The sequence below is a fragment of the Pleurodeles waltl genome, chromosome 1_1, assembly GCF_031143425.1.
Source record: "Pleurodeles waltl isolate 20211129_DDA chromosome 1_1, aPleWal1.hap1.20221129, whole genome shotgun sequence".
In the NCBI taxonomy this organism is placed as follows: Eukaryota; Metazoa; Chordata; class Amphibia; order Caudata; family Salamandridae; genus Pleurodeles; species Pleurodeles waltl.
The window spans coordinates 399,266,145-399,289,838 of NC_090436.1; the positions used below are offsets into that span (position 1 = coordinate 399,266,145).

General features: G+C 43.8%; 1 protein-coding gene across 1 annotated transcript in view; it reads left to right on the forward strand.

The window, feature by feature from the left end:
- The first annotated feature begins 212 nt into the window (after window positions 1-212).
- SDHAF1 (succinate dehydrogenase complex assembly factor 1) overlaps window positions 213-23,694 on the forward strand; it is a 29,288-nt gene continuing 5,806 nt past the window's right edge. Inside the window, exon 1 of the mRNA XM_069223522.1 lies at window positions 213-357. The gene's annotated coding sequence lies outside the window, so the exon portion shown is untranslated. The remainder of the gene's footprint in view (window positions 358-23,694) is intronic.

A 23,694-nucleotide genomic window follows, 5' to 3' on the forward strand; every position in this document is an offset into this window, starting at 1 on the left:
ATAGAAAAAACATCTAGAACCACAGGTGGTAACAGCCTGAGCCAACGAATGTCTGCGTCATCAAAATAACACAGTGAGGCTGGGGCTGCCGGAGACCCGGCTAGTCAGAGGCACTCTTCTATAAAGCCAATCAACACTTCGTAATTCTGTGCGGGGCACTCGGATTGGCTGATGGCTGACATACGCCAGTCCTAAGCCACTTTACACTTTAACGGTACCCACTCGTCTAATCGGCTTCCAGTGTGTGTTCGGCTTTGCTACTGGTTGTTTTGTGACCCGGAAAATAATGGGCGAATAGAATCCGTTCAGAAAGTACCGCGAGCATCGGACGTTAGGCAGAGTTCGCGGACGGTCCGTGTAAGTAGCGGGCAAGCGGTCACCATATATAGTAATCCTACAGAAGGTCCACATATAAGTAACCCACTGAGTCAATTTATTTGCTTTTCGTTGTGTCATTTTGTAGTCGTCGGTCCTGTTTCTTCTCTTGGGGCGTCGCACAGTCGCTATTAAAGGAGTTTATATGAAACCTGGGTTGTGCCCTGCTTATTATGTACACATTTATGGGTCTCTTAGGACTCTACTTATCTTGGTGACAAAACGTGTCACAGTTGCGGTCATATCACCTCATTTTCTTTGTCGGACTTATAGTCTTGTATTACACAAGACTAAGTCCGACAAAGAAATTGAGGCAACATGGACCTGGGAAACTTTGTAGTTATGTGTCCACGCGCTTACCCTCAGCGTCCCGTGTCCTGTTGAGTACATAGTTGACAAATTTCCAAATTGCTTATGTGTGAAAATCCTATGGCATCAGTGTACCTGAAATGTGAATGACATTCTACAGCCAAATGTGTGACACGTTTACTGTGTACAATACAATTAAAGGCTTGTAAAGTGGAATTACTTTCTCAGTCAAAGTCTGGGGCGTAGCAGCTTCATAAATACACGTCACTGTTCTCTGCTTTGCCAACCACGAAAGTAGGACGATTTCTCTGGTTACAAAACAGACACCAGCAGAAAGATTACATTAACAAACTGAGGTTTCACAATTTAAAAGTGCCTTTTCCACCGATTACTTGAAATATGCATTTATCTTTTATTTAAGGTGTACTCTATTTTATACTTAGGTACCCAGTGCTTAATTTATGTTTGTTGTTTCCGGTGGGGAGCACCAGCACTTATTTTTGAGGGCTGGCGCTTATTCTTCTTCCTCACGCATTTTCTGCGAGCAAAAGACAGTTATGGAAAGACAAAGGAAGAGAAAAACGAAAAAGCGTCACAATGGAAGAAAGCTGCAAAAGTGAGCTGAAGGGGCAGGGAGTGGCTTTAAATTGATTAAAGAGGCTCGAGATGGCTTGAAGATTAGGCTGCTTCATTATTGCGTATTCCCACATTTAATTGCAGCAGCCGCATGCTTAAGAGGAGGGTTTTGAGCATCAACACGTTTTTATTTACAAATTAAGCACTGTAGTTACCTGGAGGTCAGAATCCAACAAAATACGTAAACACATAAAGAGTACACTGTTCCTAAAAAACAAAAAGGTCTAGGGAACCTGGATGTTCAGGAGCAAAAGCCCTCACGCATCACATTGGATGACAGGCATCATCATCGGGAATTGCTCCATGTCAGGCCGGTGCTGCAATGCCTGACGTGCTCCCAAGAAGGGAGCTGTCAGCCGTAATTGCTAATGTGATGACTAGTGGAAGGAAGGAGCAAACCACCAATCCAAAAACAGGAGAGCAAAAAAGGATAGTTTAAAATTGGTTACTCATTTCAAGCTCACATCATCATTTTAATCAGTAAAGCGAAATGAAGACCAAGGTTAAAAACACAAAAGGAAAGTAAAAAATGAGTGCAATGCTCAACAACTTTCACAACACTCATAGAGGATCCCAAAAAGAGTGGTACCTCTACCAAAAGGTCGACATGTTTCGCGTCTAAAGGTCGAGATGGATCCGTTGACGCTTCATCAGGACCAGAATATAGCTTCTCCAATTAACATTAGAAAAGAATAAAGCAATCACTTACATTTAGTCAATTGTTAAATGTCATCTAAAACGGTCGCCCAACCCCCAATTAGGAGAAGTAGCTCCATAGGAAGAACGAACCCGAGGACTGCATAAATGTAATGTATCCGCGGTCCTCCACGAAGGCCTACCCTCAAATGACGGGAATGCACACCGGCATGAAGCTATATGTGAAAGTTGTTGAGCATTGCACTAATTTTTTACTTTCCTTTTGTGTTTTTAACCTTGGTCTTCATTTCTCTTTACTGATTAAAATTATGATGCGAGCTTGAAATGAGTAACCAATTTTAAACTATCCTTTTTTGCTCTCCTGTTTTTGGATTGCTGGTTTGCTCCTTCCTTCCACTAGTCATCACATTAGCAATTACGGCTGACAGCTCCCTTCTTGGGAGCACGTCAGGCATTGCAGCACCGGCCTGACGTGGAGCAATTCCCGATGATGATGCCTGTCATCCAATGTGATGCGTGAGGGCTTTTGCTCCTGAACATCCAGGTTCACTAGACCTTTTTGTTTTTTAGGAACAGTGTACTCTTTATGTGTTTATGATTAATTTGGGAGACCGTACGCTGGACCTTTAACCTCCTGGTCCCTCCCTCTCTTTTGATTTTTGTCCAACAAAATACGGACAGAATTACGTTGTCCTTTTTAACCAGGTTTTTGTTACCCTCTCGCCCCATTCCCGCTCTTGGACACTTCCCCATTCTACTCAGTTTGGGGCTTTACTGCCGGACTCATCTGTGTCAACAAGACACGACACAGGCTGAGCGACCACCAAGTGTCTTAGAACTGGGGCTATACTGGAGGACCGCCAGGATGCCGAGTGTTGGCCTTGATGGTTATACTCCCCTGACTGCAGCAGCTCAAGCCATCTTCTTTCGCTGCTGGCTCTGGTGGAATCATGGTCACATTGCCGTCGGAGGGGAGACATGTGTCAGCTAAGGACAAGCGCTCAGTTGCTGGCGTCGGACCCACCTTGAATAACTGGAGGCAGGATGGTGGAAGAGGACTGCAACTTGCTGACTTTTAAGTCAGTAGCATCCAATGGTCCGGACCGTATGACCAGGTCTATGGAGGGGCTGCGTGAAGAGAAGAACAAGCATTGACTAAACCATTCATTCTTGCCTAAGTGAGATCTATTGGTTTTGCCAAAGTATTATAGCCATGGTGTACAGCAGTGTGGCTGTGCAGCATGGCTAAAAGTACATTTATAAAAAAAAAGCTGTGAGACAGCCAGTGGTGCTGCCACTTCATATCGCTATTTATGCACTAAGTGCAAGCAAAGATGGGGAAAGGGATTAGTGGTAAAGGCAGACAATGATAGCAGAGAGGGGTGGGCGGCAACACAGAAAAACAATGAGTGGGAAGAAGCAAGATGGGGGAGAAGAAATAGTACCTCAATCACACCATGAGCAGTGGACAGACACTAATCAAGAGGAATTCATCTGTGCTTGGTCCATGCTCCAGAGAAAAAAAAGGAAATGACGCCTGACAGGTGCTGCCCGATTAGGAGACAACAAAGAAAACAGCCAACAAATGGTGGGCTGGCCCCAAGCCCTTTATTATAAATAATGCCCCTCGGAGTGACAGTGCATATGCTGTCAGCAGGTGAGACCTAAAAAACATGTCTGGCAGCTGTTGGAGAAAATAACCTGCACCGCCGCCCCTGCCTGCCAGCATGACCAACTGCACCAGTGCCACACCAGTGCCACACAGAACACAGGGGTCGAGTGGTGCCACCATTTCGGGCAGGCAAGACAGGCCAAGCTGTTAAACATAAACTGCTTGCCTGGGCCAATCATTAAGTGACTCCTGACTGAAAACAACAAGGCACCATCCACTTGGGGCAGTGTTACAGATCCTGTCTTTCTACTTAGACTGACAACAGATCCACGTGGCCGGGACAATCATTTATTTACTGCAAACACGCTGCTGCAGCAGTTTACTGTTTGACACACAGTTACTAGCCCAGAAAAGCCCATCTCTCTCGGCCAAGTGGTGTCAGTGAGGAGCTGATAATGATAATTGTGGATGAGCAGGTCAAAACACCCTAGCTGCCTAATGAATGTAGCGCCTAGTCACTCACTGTAATGTACCAGGAGTTACAAAAAGTGTGAGTGGGACATTTTATGTTCGGTGATGGAGACACCAGCACTAAAATGTGTTAATAACCCCTGATGCTTGGTACTTGGCAGGGATTAGAGTGTCTGTTTATTTGAATTCTATAACATTGATTTTAAGAGGTGCAGCCTCCAGCTGGGGGCCGAAATGAAGATTGTATTAACACTGCTTCATGCCTTTGCTCTTTTCTACTTTTATGGCATTCCTGTCAGCCCTCAGCACTCACCCTGTGCGACGTCTGCCTGCTGCCCCACCCTATCCTGCTGTTGTGGATGTGCCACCGATGGTCCACAGTGGGCTCTCGGGCCATCTTGCCCCAAGCAGGCTGTGGGAGCACCATCCTGGATTTTGGTACCTTTGCCTTTCTTCAGTTGTTTCTCCATCATCACCCCAACTGCTCTATGTCAAGAGATAACTCCATCAAAAATACGGTAATACCAGGCTATGTAGCTATGTCCTCAGCGCACAGACCCTGCCGTAACATGCCTTGCATGAGAGAACATTAAATGCCCATCTTAGATGCCACTTTATCTAAGACTAGCCAGTTTTGGAAATGTTCACAATACAGGTGGTGGGCATTGCTATGGCGGTAGCATTTTATGTAGTGCCGCAATATAAAGTTACATCTAATGAATTGTGGCAGTGAGTGCTTTGGGCATGTTGACTTGGAAAGTAGTAGGTGCCTAGTACTCTTGTTTGACCGCTGCAAGGGCATGGTGACTGCTCATTGCATTTCTCCAGTTGGTTTATGCGGGGTGAGGGGTGGCAGTTGGTTTATATTACTAAGATTGGGAGCGGTATTTTATGTTGAGATATTTTCGTACTCCTCACTGGTGACTACACAGTTAGGGTTTTCATGTTTGTGTTTTTTTCATTACTCTGCACAATGGATACCCTGCAACGTGTGTTTCAGACCGGACAGTTTCTTCAGAACCGCAGAAAAGTGCCTGTTAAAGACATTGTCATATCCCTTAGAGAAGTATCTGATTGCAGTTGGCAATAAAATGTGTTGTTGAAAGGAAAAACTTATTAAGTTGCCTAGGAGCTGCAGGCTAAGAAGTTTTGGATCATCTTCCCGAAATTGAGACTGCGAAAAATACATTTTATTTATAGGATAAATAGAAAGAAACCATTTGGAGGCTAGAGAAACAGTTTGGGGAAAACGAATGTTGTAGTGAAATGCTTCAATTTTGTCTCTAGGAAGCAACTTTGTTGTGAAATATCTGATGAATACGTTGGCAATTAAAGAATTATAGCAGTGGCTTGTGACTTTGAGAACATAGTTGGCACTCATTTAAGGGACCTGTTGGTGTTAGGCTGCTTTTCAGAGTTTGCGGGCTTGGCCCTTTCTGCAGAGATATCCCCAAACTTTTTGCCTTAACCATTCCGTTTTCGGAACCCGTTTTTGGTGACTGTTAGGACTTTGCACACTTTACCACTGTTACCCAGTGCTAAAGTACTCCCTCCTTTAAACATGGTGAAATTGGTGTACCCCCAAGTAGCACATTTGATTTACTTGTACGTCGCAAGTAAAGTGATACTATAAGTACCCAGGGCTGGTAAATTAACTGCTACGAGTGTGCCTGCAGTACTGATTGTGCTACCCACTTAAGTAGCCGTTTAAAATATGTCCATGGCTTGCCACTGCAGCCTTTGTTCAGTTTTAAGTTGCCATTTTGACCTGGCAAAATAAACCTTTGGCTGTCCTAAACCTTCTTTTTTAATACATGCAAGACACCAAAGGGTGCACTGTATTTAAAAGGTTGGACATGTACTGTTATGTTTTACTTGTCCTGATAGTGAAAAACTCATACATTTGTTTTTCACTACTGTGAGGCTTACCTCTCCCATATTATAACATTGGGTTACTTTATTACATTTAGTAAGTGACACATTTTGTTTCTGAGTAGTTAGGAATATCATGTTTGTTGTCTGAGGAACTGGAATTTAAAACCCTCTTTAATGGTAAAGTTGGATTTTAAGTCACATTTCTAAAAATGCCACTATAGAAAGTTAGCATTTTCTTGTCCTAACCAGTTGGTGCCTGCAGCCTCTTAGTGGGTCACATGACTAGGTGTAGTTAGCGTTTTGCCTTTGTGTCTTCCTCCCAGCCACATCACACTAGAGGATCTGAGTGTTGTCAGGATGGGCCATCCTTGTTTGATGCGGTGGTGGCAGGCGATGGGTGGAGCTGTCACCTACCACTTTTGCACTTCAAAGGCACTGGCCCAGCTCACATACAAAGGCTTTCACACTAGCCTATTGTTCCCCCGGACAGACTGAGACCAGACCAGAGCAGGGAGGCAGGAAATTCCAGACACTTCTGGAGGGGTGGGGGGATGTGGGACTCCAGAGTTTCTTCCACTTCAAAGTGGGCATCTGGTATAAAAAGGGGACCCTCAGGCCCACTTTTCAGTACACTCCTGGACCTGTGGATACTACAGAAGGACTGCCTTGCTGCCAAATACCGCATTGCTGCTTGAGGCCTGCCCTGCTGTATAGGAAGGAAGATTGGACCTGCACTCTTCATCCCAGGCTGAAGTGACTCTTAAGAGTCAGGTGACTGACCTCCTCTTCCAAGCTACAGGAACAAGTCAAGCTCCAGAAGTCTCCCTGCAACTGCCCAGCTGAGATGCTGTACTGGACCTGCCTAGCCCTGCAACTGGACCAGCCTGAGCTCTGCCTGCCTCTGCTAGAGTGAGTTGCTTATCCCAAGAGGCACCTCCCAGGTCCTGGGCTCTGGGTGTGTGATCAGATAAGGTCCTCCTTGAAGAATGAGAAATCCTGAATTTTTGGGCTCTTCGTAACTGCAAATGGATATGTTCATGCCAAGAGCTGGCAAGCAGCGTGAACCGCCAATAAGAAGCTCTGGTGAACCAGACTCTACCCGCTACAGCCACTGCCAATATGAAGCTCAGGTGATCCACACTCTTTGCACTACAGCAACTGCCAATGCGAAGCTCTCGTGAACATCGACCGTTCGTACTACAGTGACTGCCAGCAGCGAATGGCAATGCAAGATCTGCACTTTGCGCTACAGCATCAACAGCTTGTGTTTTCCGCTGACCTGGAGCTTCAGCAACAACTGCCAGCGACACCCAAAAGGATACTCATGCTGCAGCAATGACCATTCTCGTTCTTCGGCCTACTCTTCACACTGCAGTGATAACCATCCATGATGCTCTCCCTACCCCGCAGCCTGCTCCAGCGCAAACAGAATGCTTTGCGCTGGACTTTGGAAAGCAGCTTTTTCAGCAGGATTAACCTTGTTGGCCCATGCTCTGTCGCGGTTGGCCTCAACTTGTCACATTCACCCGGTCTCACACAAACAGACAGCCACAAGTAGATTTAGGTTGGTTACCTTAATCTTTGAAACTGTATATCTCTGGTTATACTGCTTGGAATTTGTCATTTTGGTGTCAAATAATGTATTAACGTTTACTCTAGTTTTCTAAATTGTTGTGGGGTTTTTCTTCTATTGTGTTATCACATATTGCTGCTTGTGTGCTGCATAAATACTTAATACATTGCCTCTAAGTTAAGCCTGACTACTTCTGCGCCAAGCTAGGAGAGGGGTAAGCACAAGTTAATTTAGTGACCTTTTGTGGTTCACCCTAGCAGGAATTGTGACAGTTGCTTGAGTAGGGGTTCACCCACCTCAAACAACCCGATTTCTCACAGAGACCATTCCGAAAATACTGCTTTGCTTTTTCAGTCCTTCTTTGGTTAAATTCTTCATTATTTTCAAAGGCAAAAAAGATTATTCCTTGTATTGGCTAGTGCAGAGGTTATGTATGATGTGGACGTGAGGGTTGCACAGCTGAGTGAATCGAAAGACGAAATAAGTGATCAAAGAAGTGTGTTATGTTCCAGTTGTGGTTCAAAATCGTATTTAAGTAATTCTTCTAATTTTCCTGCACTAAACGAAATATGAGATCAATGGTTGAAAACCCCACTTTTAAATAGGTTTTTGGACTTGCAATTTAGTTATAGTATAAGATTAATACTCCAAGTCAGAATGAAGAATCTAAGTATATTTATTGGTGCCTTCTTGTCCTGGAGATCAATGGCATCTTGTTAATGTCTTTTATGGATGAAGCATTTGAGACTTGTGACCGGACAGCCGACATGTGTTTCGACCCGCAGTGGTGAATTCACCTGGGGCTTTTTCAAGGCTAATCGTAAAGTTGAATGCTTGATTCACTGAATCACTTGCAAACGCATAGACCCGAAGAAAGACCTAGTTGAAGCCATTCAAGATGCTCCTTGAGCTACTAAAAAGGATTCACTGCCATCCCTTATTGGTTTGAGTGAATACTACTCCACCATCCTTTATTGGTGTGAGTGAAGATTACTTCTCTTTTTGTGTGTGGGTTTGCATTTAGAACAGAGGCTTTGACAGATATTGAGGGGAAAAAAAGAAATTACATGGGACAGTAAAGAAGAGAAATTGATGTGAAAAAGTTGAGCGAGCGTGCGCTGTGAAACAGTACATCTCTGGTCATCTGTGTAATTTAACAGTTAATGCCAGCACAGAGTGCTTAGGTGTTGTTTTATACCACATAATTGATGGTGAGGAAAGGACCATTGTTTTTCTTTCATGTATGATAAAAGATGCTGAAGTTAATTTCAGCATGCTAAAATGAGAAACCCCTGTTTGCACATGGGTGGTGCTGAAGCAGAAAACAAACCTGTGAGGCTGCGGGTTCAGTTCTGTACAGATCATAAACCTCTGCTTTAATTGACGGGTGAAACTGGTGACGGGTAGGCCTTGTCTTGATTGGTTAGACTTATTTCTAGATTACAGACATTTGATTCTGAGATTGCATATTTTAAGCCCTGGAATCCTTGGTGTGGTTTCCGCTGACTTTTTGCCCTCTGACCTCCTGTGTTCTGACTTCATTTTTGCTGGCCCTTAGGATTGTGTGCACTATACCACTGCTGACCAGTGGTAAAGTGCAGAGGCTCTGTACTCTAAACCATTGTAACATTGGCTTATCCACACTTGGCATTATTTAATTTACTTGTAAGACCGTAGTAAAGTGCACTATATGTACCCAGGGCCTGAAAATTAAAAGCTACTAGTGGGCCTGCAGCACTGATTGTACCACCCCTTACAGTAGCCCTGCAAACATGTCTCAGACCTGCCACTGCAGATTCTGTGTGTGCAGTTTCGAACTGCCATTTCGACATTGCAAGTGTACCCATTTGACAGGCCCAAACCTTCCTTTCATTACATACGAGTCATGCCTAAGATAGGCCCCGGTTAGCCCCAAGGGTATGGTGCAGTGTGTTTAAAATTTTTACCATGTCCAGGTAGTGAAAAACTCTTAAATGTGTTTTTCACTGCTGCAAGGCCTATCTCTCATGTTGGCATTGGCCCTGTCTGCATGGTTATCCCCAAACTTTTTGCCTTCCTCCTCCTATTTTACTGACCTTCTTTTTATTAGCTTTCGGACTTTACCATTGCTAATCAGTGCTAAAGTGCAGATGCTCTCTCCCCTATAACATGGTATGATTGCCTCACACCTGTTTGGCATATTTAATTTACCTGTAAGTCCCTTCTAAAGTGGTATACCATATACCCAGGGCATGTAAATTAAATGCTACTATTGAGCCTGCAGCACTGATTGCGGCACCCTCAGAAGTAGCCTTTCAAACGTGTCTCAAGCCTGCCACTGCAGGGCCTGCATGCGGAGTTGGCTGCCACATTGACTTGGCATTTCAGACTACTTGACAAGGCATAAACACCCCTTTTACTGCACCTAGGTCATCCATAAGGTAGACCCTAGGTATCCCCATGAGCAGGGTGCTGTCTATGTAAAAGGTAGATCATTTACTCCTATGTTTTACATGATCTAGTAGTGACAAACAGCCTATTTCGTTTTTCACTACTGTGAGGGCTGCTCTTCTCATAGGTTAGCATTGGAAATACCCTTGTATACTTTTAAGTGGTAATTTCTGATCTGAAAGGAGTAGTGTTGGCGTGTTTGGTATGTTTGGATTGGTAGTGACAAATCCTGCTTACTGGTGTAGCTGGATTTTTAATTACTATTTTAGGAATGCCACTTTTAGAAGTGGGCATTTCTCTGTGCTTATAACTTTAAATGCTTTTCAGCCTGACTTCAATCCACATCTAGGGCTGAGTGACAGTTACACTCTGTGCATACTTTCCAGACAGCCACCACAAAGGAAGAGCCAGATGTGACAGGGGATACATCTGCATACTGATAGTCTTCATTGGCTGGGAGAGCTCGTTCACACCTTATATGTCAATAGGTTGTGTTGTGCCCTCACACATAGGGCTGATTAATCCCCTACTGATGTCTGGAGCCAGGGCTGGGCTGAAAGGGAGTTGTGTTACACTTGAAAGGGTTCCCTTGAAATCACGCTTTACATCCAGACATTTTTGAGTATGAGTACAAGAGCTCTGAGCCCATGTTTTTGGAGCACTTTTGGAACTGGGACCGAACTTCTGTCAGAAGGACTGCTGCACTGCTTGAAGGGCTCATCTGGACTGCTCTTCTGTTGTTGCCCTGCTGCCAGCTTCTTGCTGAGGGGCCTAAATGACTCACTGAATTGCTTTTCTGTTTGTTGCCCGTCTGCCAGCTGCTCCCTGACTTTGTTCCCACTGGACAATAATGAGCTGCCAGGAGAAACCACAGTTATTGCTAACCGCTAAGCTGTGTTAACCTGCTGCCTTTTTACTGCTGGGCTGCAGGAGGGACTATCGCTTGTGCACTGGCATTAATGAACTGGCCTGCCTGCCTACTTGATGTCTCCATAAGGAGCCCAGTGTGAGGTGAGTGCTGGTTGCTGCTCCTTGCCGCTTTTCTTACTTTTCTGGACACTAGAGCATTGTGTGCGCTTTATTAGTCCCCTGTGTGAGGAGAGCACTTTATCATCTGGTAGTTTGGCCTGAGGTAGGAACTGTGCTGGATTGCTCCTTCTTCACCACCTAGTTTCTTTTCTTTTGTTTTGTCCTCAGTGCGAGCAGATCACGTCCGACAGGACTCACCACCTACCTCAAAGATTCTATGAACTTTGCTGATTCCTAACAGCGTGCTTGGGCCTGGCATGCTGCCTTCAGCAAGATGCTTGCTGGGGTGTCCGGCATGCCAACTTCAGCACCGCCGCCCCCTCATTCTCAGGGAACAAGACTTAACGCAGTGAGGCAGTGACAGGTTCACCTCAACTCGGATCCCCCAGCGGCTGTGTGTTGCTGTCAGGAGCTGATGGAGAAGGGGGCTGTGGCTGCGCTGCCTGTGCAGAAGGCTAGGCTTGGCTCTGCGCGGGTCGCAAAGGACCCTTAGGGCACTTTGGTGAGCAGTGCCTAGATCTGCGCATTTGGTTCTCCCCTGCCCCCACCGTCAAGGGGATAGAGAAGGCGACAACAATGCATGAATCCCGCCAAAGACGTAGCAAATTCATCTCTCACCTGATGCCCGCAGGAGGGCCTAGAGAAAGCAAGTGCCTTTCTCCTTTTCTGGGTAGTACAGATGTTCCCTTCCTGCCTTTGCGTGTAGGGCCCTAAAGAAGCCATCACAGAACCTCAGTAGGGGGGAAGGCACTTGCACTGTATTTCGCACATGGTTTATCATTGGAAGCCTTGTCCCCAGTGAAGTACCGTAATCTCGTAGGCGTGAAGGTGCTCCAACACGCTGCATATTTTTCGAAGTACAATTGTGTTCACTGGGCTTTGGTAATTACCATATAACACCTAATATGAGTGCAGGTGCGTTGCATCCTATGTTCTGGTGTGGACATTGCAAATATTGTGACATTTGTGGATTCATGTGTTTAACTGCTGCACTTTATGCCTTGACTATTGCTAATGTATGTTGTTTTGGGTCTCCTACTGTCCAGATTAGTGAGTGCTCCTTCAGTATTTAAGTAGTGTGTAAAGTATTTATAAATAATGTTTTTGGTGTATGTTTGATGCACAATATGCACAATATATTTTTATGTCATCCTGTGTGGAGTCCCTGTTGTGGTGTATTCATTGTGCTATTGGTATGAGTGTGTTGCAAAAATGCTTTACACATTGCCTCTGTGGTAAGCCTGACTGCTCTACGCCAAGCTACCAGGGGTGAGCACAGGTTATCTCTGATGTGTAACTTACTTGCCAATGAGCAGAAACCCAATTTCTAATATCTCCCATAGGTTAACATTGGGATTGCCTTAAAACAGTTTTTAAGTGTAATTTCCGATTGGGAGAAGATAGAACTATCGAGATTGGGGTCTCTGGACTCACAATGTAAAACACAACTAATGGTGAAGTTGGATTTTAAATAGTAAGTCTGAAAATGCCACTTTTAGAAAATTGGCATTTTCTACTTTAACCATTCTGTGCCTCTCCATGTCTCTGAATGCACATCTGAGTTAGATGGCAGCTGGACGTTGTGCATTCTCTCTAGACAGTCACACACAAAGGGAGCTTGGGTGCGACATCTGCATCCTGATGGGCCATCACCTGGCTGATGACTCTTCCTGGGCTAGATGAGAGGGAGGAGCTGACACCTACACCTGCATAAGGCTGTGCCTCTCTTCACACAGAAGGCTACATATCCCGCTGTAGAGTGTCTGGCGCCAGGGAAGGAAGGGAAGCAACCGTGTGATCTTCAAAGACCTCTTTTGATGTCTCCCCATGTCAAAAACACATTTTGGTATAAGTACTGGACCCAAGCCCCACCAAATCAGTTCACTTTTGTGTCCTAAGGAGACTCTGCCAAGAAGAGGAGCTGCGCTGCCTTGGGGGGGGGGAGGAGTCTACCACTTTGCTATCTGCTCTGTTGTGTTGGCCTGCTGATCGCTGTGTTGCTAGGACGGACTGCTACTTTGCAACTTGCTCTGCTGTGTTGGTCTTGTGCCTCTTGCAGTGAGAAGGACTACTCCTGTTCTACAGCCTCAAAGGACATTTCAGGTGTCTCCAAGAGCTTGTTGGCTTGCCCCCGTTAGAAATATCAGGGCCATCACAGATTTCAACTGCAGTCCACTGCAGTGGGACTCTGTCTGTCATGAGTCCGGCAGCAGAGCGTTTCATTGCAGAGCCGTGTGTCTGACTGCTCGGTTTGTGTCACACACTCCATCTGGTAAGCCCCTGTGAGCACTTCTTAGTCTACCAGCCCAGCAGGTGTTGAGTGCTTTCCAGCATTTTACAAGCCAGCGCATGTGAGTGCTTCTTCGGTTCCCAGCCTAGCGCGTGTTGAGTGCTTTTCAGCATTTTACAGGTCTGTGATGTACCTGGCCCAGACGCTGAGATTGAGGGAATCTTCACTGGGCTGTCCGGACACCCACAAGATAGTGTGTGTGGGGGAGTTGTGGAGACTGCTCGGCCTCTGTGTGTGCAAGGCACCACTCTGCAGCTCTAGGCTGCTTGTTGTGTGCTTCTTCCCTGCATTGACTGCTCAATCACAAGGGGTTGGGGAAGCTGAGATCCCCTGTAAGCCATTCCCGTCGGGAGACCACATCAGAACTATATTTGCAAGTGCTTTCCCAGCACTCCACTAAAGAGACCTTACGGTAAACTCTTTAAAGGGCACGCCTGCATCTTTCTGAGCTCTGTGATTTTCAATGCTATGCTTGAAACGTGATAGCTTGTGCAAATGTAATTGGATTTGTGTCTTTTTGGTCTGGTATTAATCAGATAAATATTCTTTATTATTCTAACCTAGTGTGGAGCCTTTTTGCGGTGTTTACACTGTGTTGCTGTCATTTAAGTGTTGCACAAATACTTCACACATTGCCTCTTAGGTTAAACCTGACTATTCTGTGCCAACCTACAAGAGGGTGTGCCCGGGTTAATTTAGGGAGTGTAACTGACTTACCCTGACTAGTATTGTGGTTGCTACTTGGACAAGATGCATACCTCTCTAACTAGACACCTAATTTCTAACACATATGTACTACATTGCTTGAATGTTAATGCAGACAGTTTCTCATGGCTACCAATATTGGGTAGCAGTCAGGATGATTTTGATGATGTTTTGTCTGGTGAATATTTGGTTGCATTGGTAGATACTACCAATCAGTGCAGAGGAGCTATTGCTCTTGAAGAATGGTCTGAGTTGTTCTCTAAAGATTCAGTGTATCTCATGCTGGTAAAATGTAAAAATAGTGTTTTATTTATAGATCCCAGAAATGTCCCTGTCTCTGTGAAGCATTTCAGTAGGTGACCAGAGAATTGAGTGTTCTGAGGAAGAATATAAGAGGCTGTTTATTTGTTCTACCAGAATTGCTTAAGCATATTGTTGATCAAGTGTTCTTATGAAAGACACTTGTGGTTTCAACAACTAAAAATAACCTCAGGCTTCATTATGTGTGGCCAGACAGGCCTTGAAAAACCTAATGCTCACTGGCTATGGCTAGTTAGATTTTCTCAGGTTAAGCAATTTTTAGGGCCTGCTGGTGCTTTCTTCTGAGCTGACAAAGAAAAATTGTTCTGTTCACTCGGAAAGTGAATGAGCAATAAAGATGTCTTTAAATCCGTTAAAACTTGTTTTTATCTTGTCATATTTGCTCTGCATTCGGAGACAAACGTCAAATGTCAGTTTATGTCTTTTTACAATTTGTTGCTTATTCTGGAGGTTGATGTTTGCTTTTCTTTCTCTGACTGCAGAGTTAGAGGATTTTGTTAATCAGACTGACTGACAACCACGCTGTACAGAGTGTGAAATGAGAGGATGTAGAACATAATTTTTTTGTCCAACACACAACACTTAAATAGCTTGTCAATGAACTGAACAAACATTTATGAAAGTAGATTTGTGTAATTCTGTGATGAAAAAACATTTTACTAGGTTGAAAACAAATCAGACCATTTTCTTGGTGTTGTACAAATTATAAACATTTTTGCTTAAATCCAGTTTCCATAGATTATTGTCTGCATGCTATTTAGTTTTAATTAGTAAAACTGCACATTAGTGGGAAAGTTTGTGGCCATTACAATGGAAAATATGAATGATTTAGTAGTATATTTATAAAAAAATAGTCTTTAAACATGAACTGGGAAACGTACCTGGCCCTGCCCTGATGACGATGCTGTTAGTGAACTAAGAGGCAAGTCAGGAATTATGTGTACCCTGCATGTAACCTGAATTCATATTGTACATGGAGCAAAAAGGTCATTTTATTAAATTAAACAAAACAGTGTTTGTACAGCAGAAATACTGAACTCGCATATTTGGAGGTATTCTGATATGTGCTATAAAGACAAAGTCAGCTCTGTGAAATAAATATTTGCCTAGAATCACACAATTTGAAACCAGTTTTCGGGTCAGGTACATCAGAGTTAGGTTGAGTAGATCATTCAAGTCACTAGACCTGCAGGTCTGGTAATATTGTCATGATTTTTCAAAGCCTGCCCGGCTTGAATAGAAAGGTTGAAAAGCTCAACATTTGCAGAGAATGCTTGCTATCTGATATTCTTTTTTGTAGTGGGCAAGACACTTCAGAATTCTGTGGCTTTGCCTGACAATCCTCGGGAAATAATAGTGGTAGATTTATTAGAACCTTTTTGGTGTGTCTGTTTACAATTGCAGTATATTATTTTTGTCATTTATTTTCCTAAATGTATTCATTATGCATTTGTGAGTGAGATAGATATCGACACCACAATTAATCTATTGAAAAGAATGTTTGTTTTGGAAGGTTTGCCACAGTTAATCGTTTCAGATAATGACACACAGTTTGTTTCTGAAAAATGAGTTTCACGTTGTATGATTTTATTAAAATCAGTGTCCTATCCTGTGTATACATGTATCAATACAAATGATGAAACACTGGCTGTTTTGTTATATTGATTGTATAGCATGTCTTATCACCCACTAGGCTTTCCAGTGCCTGGAACAGATGTTTAAGGGTAAAGTGAGTGAGTGAGCCTCGGGAATTAGTTAAAGAGCTAGATCTTCGGCTTCTTGCAGAATTAAAAGGAGTGAGTAGGATGCCCTGATGTGAAGAGGAGGTCATTCAAGGTTTTGGGTGCAATGTAGGAGAGTGCTAAAACTCCTGCTCTGTTTTAATGGCTACAGGGGCGGTGTGCTAGTGAGGCTGAGGTCAGGTGTCTGGTGGGTTGGTGGTAGAGGAGTAGGCTGCTAAGGGAAGTTGGTCCTATTTTGGGCAGTGCCTTATATGTATGCATGAGGAGTTTGAATTGGCACCATTTATGTATGGGGAGCAATGGGAGCTCTGTGTGATGTGGGTGTGTTGTGGGAGGTCTTTGATGAGTCTTGCTGTGGGGTTCTGAATGGTCAGAATTCAATGGAGGAGGTGGTTGGAGATTCCAGCGTAGAGTATATTGCTATAGTCTACTTTGCCTACGATTATGTTTTATGTGATGATACCTCTGGTATTCTGGGGGTATCCTTTTGAAGATCTTGCAACGCATGCAGAGGATATGGAAGCAGGAGGAGCTGACTGTGTTGACCTGTGTTGTTGAGCTGAGTTTGTCATTGAGAATGATTCCTAGGTTTCATGCGTGGTTGGTTGATGAGGGTCTGAGTTCTGGTGGCCATCGGGTGGAGTCGCAGGGGGAGTTCTTGTTTCCAAAGATCAACATTTCCATCTTGTTGGAATTGACTTTCAAGCAGTTGGCTTTCATGTGCTCAGCCGCTTTGACCAAGTAGTCGGAAAAGTTGGTTCTGATGGTGGTGGACTTGTCAGACAATGATAGAATGAGCTAAATGTAATTGGCGTAGGAAATGATGATGATGCAGTGTGTTCTGATGATGTTGACAAGCGGAATCATGTAAATGTTAAACATGGTTGGCCTGGGCGATGAACCCTGGGGTACTCAGCAGATCAGGTTCTTGGGTTCCGATGCGAATGGTGGTAGTCTGACTCACTGTTTTTCCTGCTAGGAAGGAGTATATCCAGTTGAGGGCTAGTCCTTGGATGCCTTTGTAGTGCAGTCTTCTGATAAGGGTGTAGTGAGATACTGTAACAAAAGCAGCAGAGAGGTTGAGTAGGATGAGGGCAGCGGTTTCACAATGGTCCAGTATTGTGTGAATTTCATCCATGGCCATGATGAGTGTTGTTTCTGTGCATGCTCAGAAAACTAGATTGGGTTCAGTTGAGTATGTTGTGCCCTTTGAGCTGGTTGGTGAGTTGTTTACTGATTGACTTCTCTATCACTTTGGCTGGGTACAGGAGCAGGGAGAATGGATGGAATTTGCTCAGCTCGGTGGGGTCTGCTAGTGTTTTTTTGAGGAGGGAATTGACTGCTACATGTTTCAGGTCTTCATGGAAGGTGGCTGATTTCATAGAAGAGTTCATGATATGGGTGAAGATTTTGCAGATCTGTGTCCTCCCTTGTTGTAGATGTGATGGGAGCCGGGGTCGGTTGGGGCTCTTGAGTGCACTATTTTCATGACTGCTGTGGTGTCATCTTCCATGAGTGTTTTCCAGCTGGTTAGGTATGCTTCTAGGTTGGTGATGGACAGGTTGGCGATGAGATCCTTAGCAATGGGTTGCTGTTTGAAGTTGCTGTAGAGTTGTTTTCAATTTTGCTGTGAAAGAAGTTGGATATACTGTTGCAGAGTTCCTGTGATGGTGTTGACTGCAGCCTCTTGGGTGGTAAAGTCCTTGATGGTTGCGACAATCTATTTGCAGCTGTTGGAGGTTGGCCTATACGTTTGGTTAGGGCTCTTCTCATGGTGGTAGTGCCTGAATGCAGCCTTGTGAGTAGTTTTGGCATCAGCATCGTGGTTGGATCTCCATTTTTTTCCTATGTGTTTGCAGTGGTGGTTGGATTCCCAGAGGTCATCTGTATACCAACTAGCTTGTTTGTTGGTTCTTCTTTGTCTGTTAAGTTTGATGTGTGCAAAGGAGTTCACACAGTTCTTGACTTATTGGTTGAAGTTGGTGAAGCCCTTGTCTAGGTTGTCAGTTGTGTTGGGTTGGTCTGTTTCAAGGGCGTTGCACCAGTCTGCCTCTGTTATGTTTCTATTCCGCCTGGTCAGGTTGATGTAGGTGGGTGCATTGACTTGTGGTGTGGAGATTTGGAAGTGTATGATAGCCTGTCCATGTGAGCAGTGAGGTGGAGCTGTACTTGATTTTGTTACTTTCAATGAAAATGGCTCCATAGTGTTACCAGTGATATGTGTTGGGTCTATGACGAGCTGGGAGAGTCTGTTGTTATTCAGGCTTTCAAGGTGGTCTGAGGAGCAGTGATCTGTGGGGTCCTTAAGGTCGAATTTTAGGTCTCTGCGCAGTATGAAGAGAGCGATGAAGTCTGTGATGAAGATTCTGGAGTTGGTGCGTGGTCCAGGTGGTCTGTATGCTAGGGTTCCTTGGAAGGCGAAGCTGTTGCTTGTTTGCAGGTAGAAGTGAATGTTGTCCATGAAGGGAGTGTCAGTGCCCATGGATGTGGCACATTTGAAGGTGTCCTTGTAAATTAGTGCAAGTCCTTCTCCTGGATGTGAAGGCAGTCTTGGAGTTCAATCTTGTAACCTGCTGGGATGTCTTTAATGATATCTAGATTCAATGCGGGGTTGAGCCAGGTTTCCGTGAGGAAGAGGAGGTCTGGAACACTATTGCTGAGGAGATACCAGATTTTGGTGACTTGTTTGCTGAGCGACCAGGAGTTGAGAAGCATGCATGTAAGTTGTTACTGAGATGCTGGTGTGGTGTGTTGTGTAGTGATAGTCCGAGAGGGAAATGTGCTAGTGTGTTGCTGCAGGTGAATGGCAGTGGGTGCAGGTGAATGGTCCTAATGTGGTGTAGGAGGCGGCACAACAGCAGTGTGTTGCTTGACAGCCTGGGTCGAGCGATCAAAGGGTTGCTGCTGTGTATGTTTGAATGGGGCGGGGTTGTGGTGCTTGGCATGGGGTCCAGGCACAGACGGGCTTTCCTTTGGTGTGCCTTCTAGTAAGTAGTTCTTGGGAGGGGGCGGCAGTGGCTGGGGCTTCTTCATGTCGGAAGAAGAAGAGGAAAGAAGACGACACAGGGAGCAGGGGAGGCGGGTGGCAGAAAAGCACAGAAGGGAACTAGGGGGACTGAGGGGGCCTGAATGTGCAAATGAGGCAAGAGAAAAAGCTGCAAAAAGAGAGAAGCGCCACAAAAGCAAAACGAGGCTAAAAAAGGCACAAGTGGCAGGTGGAGAAAAAGAGCAGAAGCACAAACCGCATTCAAGAGTCAAAGTAGAGAGAGGCACTAAGATGAAAAAATGATTAATAAACAGAATATAAGAAGAATTGCAACATTTTAGCAGTGGGTAAACATTCAGAACTCTCTTCCGTGCAAATATAGAGTATATTGCTATTCCCTAGATGATTTAGCTACCTAATAAGATCCATACATATATTCTAAGTAGTTCACTGAGTCACTTAAGGAAGTTTAACTTTTTTCTGTCTTAAAGATCTTGCACCCTTGGTTTTGAGAGGTTACTCTCTCTGGTCTATCCCTATCCTACTACCTCTCCCCTTTTTACTCTAGCAAAGCTATCTTACACCAGAAAAGGCATGTGCGAGTTTCTGAGGATGCCTCACTTCTGCATACCTTAAACGAACAACATTTGGTTTATGTTTTTCCATGTGAAGTAAGTCATTGTAGCTATGGCCTTTCATCGAGTCCATAAGGATGGGCTTGTCCAGAGATGCCTGCCTGTGGCTTTCATAAGAAGTGATTACAGCTTCTGCTCACTCGATCTCAAGGTCTCCCACAAAGTTGAAGATTTTCTTTCTGCCTTCTGCTTGTCTGTAGCCAGCTTAAATACACTTTTCTCATTGTTTTGAAAAGGGTAGTCCCCAACATTGAATCATGTCAAATGCAAGAATGAAATGGTAATCTTGTTGCACCTCCACTTATATCTATAAAGCATTATAAATTATGTGAATACATATATGAATTATCATTGAAATACTAAACTATACTAAAGCAAATGTTATATGTTATACATGCAAACAATACTAAATGCACTGTACGTTAATAATTGTGAAATGTGCACGCTAATAATGAATATATGAAATGCAGTGGGATACATAAGCAGAAAATCCAAATACATAAGCAGAAGATGCAAACATTTGGTGTCAGGAATTCTTGCAAAGTAAAGTTTGGTGTTATTTGAGTGCTCAGATTCACTCCACTACTGGGAACAAACTTTTTGAATTATTGTGACTTCTCCTAGCTAGCACCAAATATTTTCCAGGGTGGATGTCTAGAGAAAATAAGAAAATGGAGCACAAGGAATTTGTTAAAACAAACGAGGCCAAAGCCCAGCACGAGACCAAGCTGTATTTTGACAGGAAATATACAACTAAAAGAACTAGAAGCCTGACACGTGGAGATTGGGAGATCCTTAAGAAACCTGGTTTTGTTTCAATTCTGTTCTCCACAAATGGTCGTGACAGTTGGTAAGAAGTCTGTTTGTCTCAAAGACGAGCTTTAATGGAGTTTAAACAGAGTTGTGCATGTGAATGATGTAGAATCTAACATAATTTGTTCTGATATGTTTACTGGTTATGGAGTTGACAATCGTCTTTGACCAGATAGATCAACTGAGAAGCCTCTTTTGAGTTCTGAGATGTATGTTTGTACTTCTTGAAGGTCGATGGCAGTGTAAAGTGATGGATCCAATTGAGGAAACTCAAGGTGCAAACAGTATGAACCTAGATGTGCATTGTGTGGGGAGTGTTTTGGGGCACAGTGATGAATTGTGTGTGAAATCACTTATGGAAGGACTTGATCTGTGTGTACGACAAAAGTGTAAAGTACTTCAAAAGAGATTTAAAAGATTCAGGACTATGTCATGGACTAAGTAGTAGGTGTTTTTTTCATTAAGAGGGAAGTGTTTTGTGTTCAGTTCTAATGTTTGTTTACCCTTCTATTGTATTACCATGTAATGTTATTGGGAAACGTCCTAAACAATGCGTCCTCAACAACGCAGAGATTTCCCACGCAGGTGGAACAACGCTTGCCTTTTTCTCTGCCTTAGCCATGCATGTGCCAAACCATGCATGTTCGTGGGTAAGGCAGAGAAAAGGCAGAGAGCAGTCTAGTGGATCGGGAGAGGATGCAGTGAGGTAAGTGGGGCTGGGGCTGGGGCAGGGTTGGGGGGGTAGTTTTTAGGGGTGGGGTGGATTAAGGGCTTAGGGATGGTGGGGGGTCGGGTAGTTTTTTTTGTTTTTTTGTTGTTTTTTTTAGGGCGGGGTGGGGAGTTGGGGATATTTATTTTTTAAGGCTTAGGGTGAATTGGGGGGGGGTGGTTGGGGTAGTTTATTTCTCCAGCATGTTCCGGCATGCGTGGCAGTGTCATACAACCAATGTTGTTTGACTTCAGCTCATGCTGGTTTTCTACATTAGGGTGTTTGTATTTTCTGATGGTTGTACCTTCTTTACTAGAATGCTAGGGTCAATTTTTGTGTAGCGTGTCAGTGTGGGAGCTAGGACTCGAAGGGAGGTGCCATAAGCAGTAGAGGGTTCTTTTTGTATATTAAAGCCTTGTGTTCTATACTTATGATGATTCTTGGGAAGTGTGTTTTATCTGAACTCATGTTACCCAACAATTTGTCCATTTTGCAGGGCTTCTTTTGTGCAGTCTCTCACAGTGCTTACACAATCCATTCATATAGAGGGGAAACGATCTGTCAAGCTCAGCCGTTGCTAGTTGGGAGTGTCCTTCACATATTGATCAGCACATATTCATCACCCACAGTTTGATTGTAGATGTCATTCAAGATGTGGACTGTGCAGAAGAATACAGCCATTACATTGGTACTGTAAGTGTTTAAGTCTACATCTGGAAAGGCATTTTTTCTTTTCTTTTGGTAGTGCAGCTGGAATGACAAACGATCCAGAATGTCCCTGAAGAGTTAGTTAATTAAGATGCAAATTCTTGTCCATTAATGCTCCACAGCAGAGGTCATCTGTACCTCAATTACAGATTCTGCCAATTAGTCTTTAGTTTGGCCATGCTGTGGCTCTTGTCTAGTTCAGTACCTTCAGTGTGCCGTCCTTCACTTAGTGCAGCTGACTGTCTCACAAGTGTGCATTTGTATCACTAACTGTCAGACACTATGGTCCTCGTTGCCAGGTGATATGGGGCAAGACTTTAAGCGGCCACATGGGAGCAGAGGACAGCTATACTTCCAAGTAATTTTTCAGGGGTTTGTGCAAGCCTGGAGTGTGTCATAACTGAGCATGGCAGTATCTCACATAACAGCACGCCTCAGAAAGTCAGAAAAATGCTACTAGACCTGCAGGTCTAGTGACGTGAATAATCAACTCAATCTAACTGTAATGTGCTTGACTCATAAACTCATCTCAAATTGTGTTTCTAGGCAAATATTTTAATTTACTGTCGCCTTTTTCTTCATTATCACATAGGAGGACACCTTCAAATATGAGAGTTCAGCATGCCTGCTGTACAAAAAACAATTTTGCTTGATTTAATAGACTAAACTTTTGCTCCACAACTCTGGCCCACATATTGACTTCTGACTTGCCTCTTGCATCACTAATAGCATTGCCATCAGGGAGGGGGCAGAAATGTTTCTCAGTTCACATTTAAAAACTCATTTTTAATAAATATATTATTAAAGCATGATGTGGTAGAGCACTGTCATTTACAGACAGACATGTTCCATTGAAATGACCACAAACCTTCCCCTGACATGCAGTTTTACTGATAAAGCTATATAACATACAAACGATAATATGTGAGAATCTGGGTTCAGCAAATATCATTTGCACATCAGTAGCAAAGTATTCTGATTTCTGTTGATTGTAATACAAACTTTGTTTTCATCTCACTTCAGAATTACAAAAATAGTGTTTTTCTAACTACTGAAATATATTTTGAATTATTTGTGCAGTTCATTTACAAGTCATTTAACTGTTGTGTGCCCAGCACTATTGTCAGACAGTTCACGTTACAAAATCCTCTACCTTTGCAGTTAGAGAAAGAAAAGTAAACATCAATTTCCAGGATAAAATAAGTAGCAATTTGTAAGACGACATAAGCTGACCTCTGTCTTTGAACACACAACAAATGTGATAAAAGATAAACAAAATGTAAAGTCATCTTTATTGCTCAATCACTTTAGTTACAACCAGGACACCTTCTCTTTGCTAACTGGAGTGCTCTAACAACACTGGGCCAGTAGACCTTAAAAATAGCTTGCCCTGATCAAATCTGACTCGCCATACTGAGTGCGCGAGAAGGTTTTGCGAGGCCTGAACAACCACTTATCCAACCCCTACACCAGGCCATCCAAGGTATCTGGTACCCCCTCTGCACACTGGGTCAATCATTGATGCAATAGAGCTGATTCTTTGCATTTTATTTGCACCTGTGGCATGACAGCCCTCACCTCTAACTTAATTATTTGTAAATTGTATCATCCATGGCATGATGGTACCTCGCCTTGGTCTTTTGGCGATTAATTCCTGACATAATGTGGGCATCCAGATCATGATGGTGGCCACCCTTACATGTTGTCCCTGGCCAAATGGTATTAACTCTTAACAAACTAAGTACACTCATTGCATGACTGCTCTGATTCCTGTCATAATAGTGGTATTTTGTAGCGTATTGTGGCATCCATAACCTA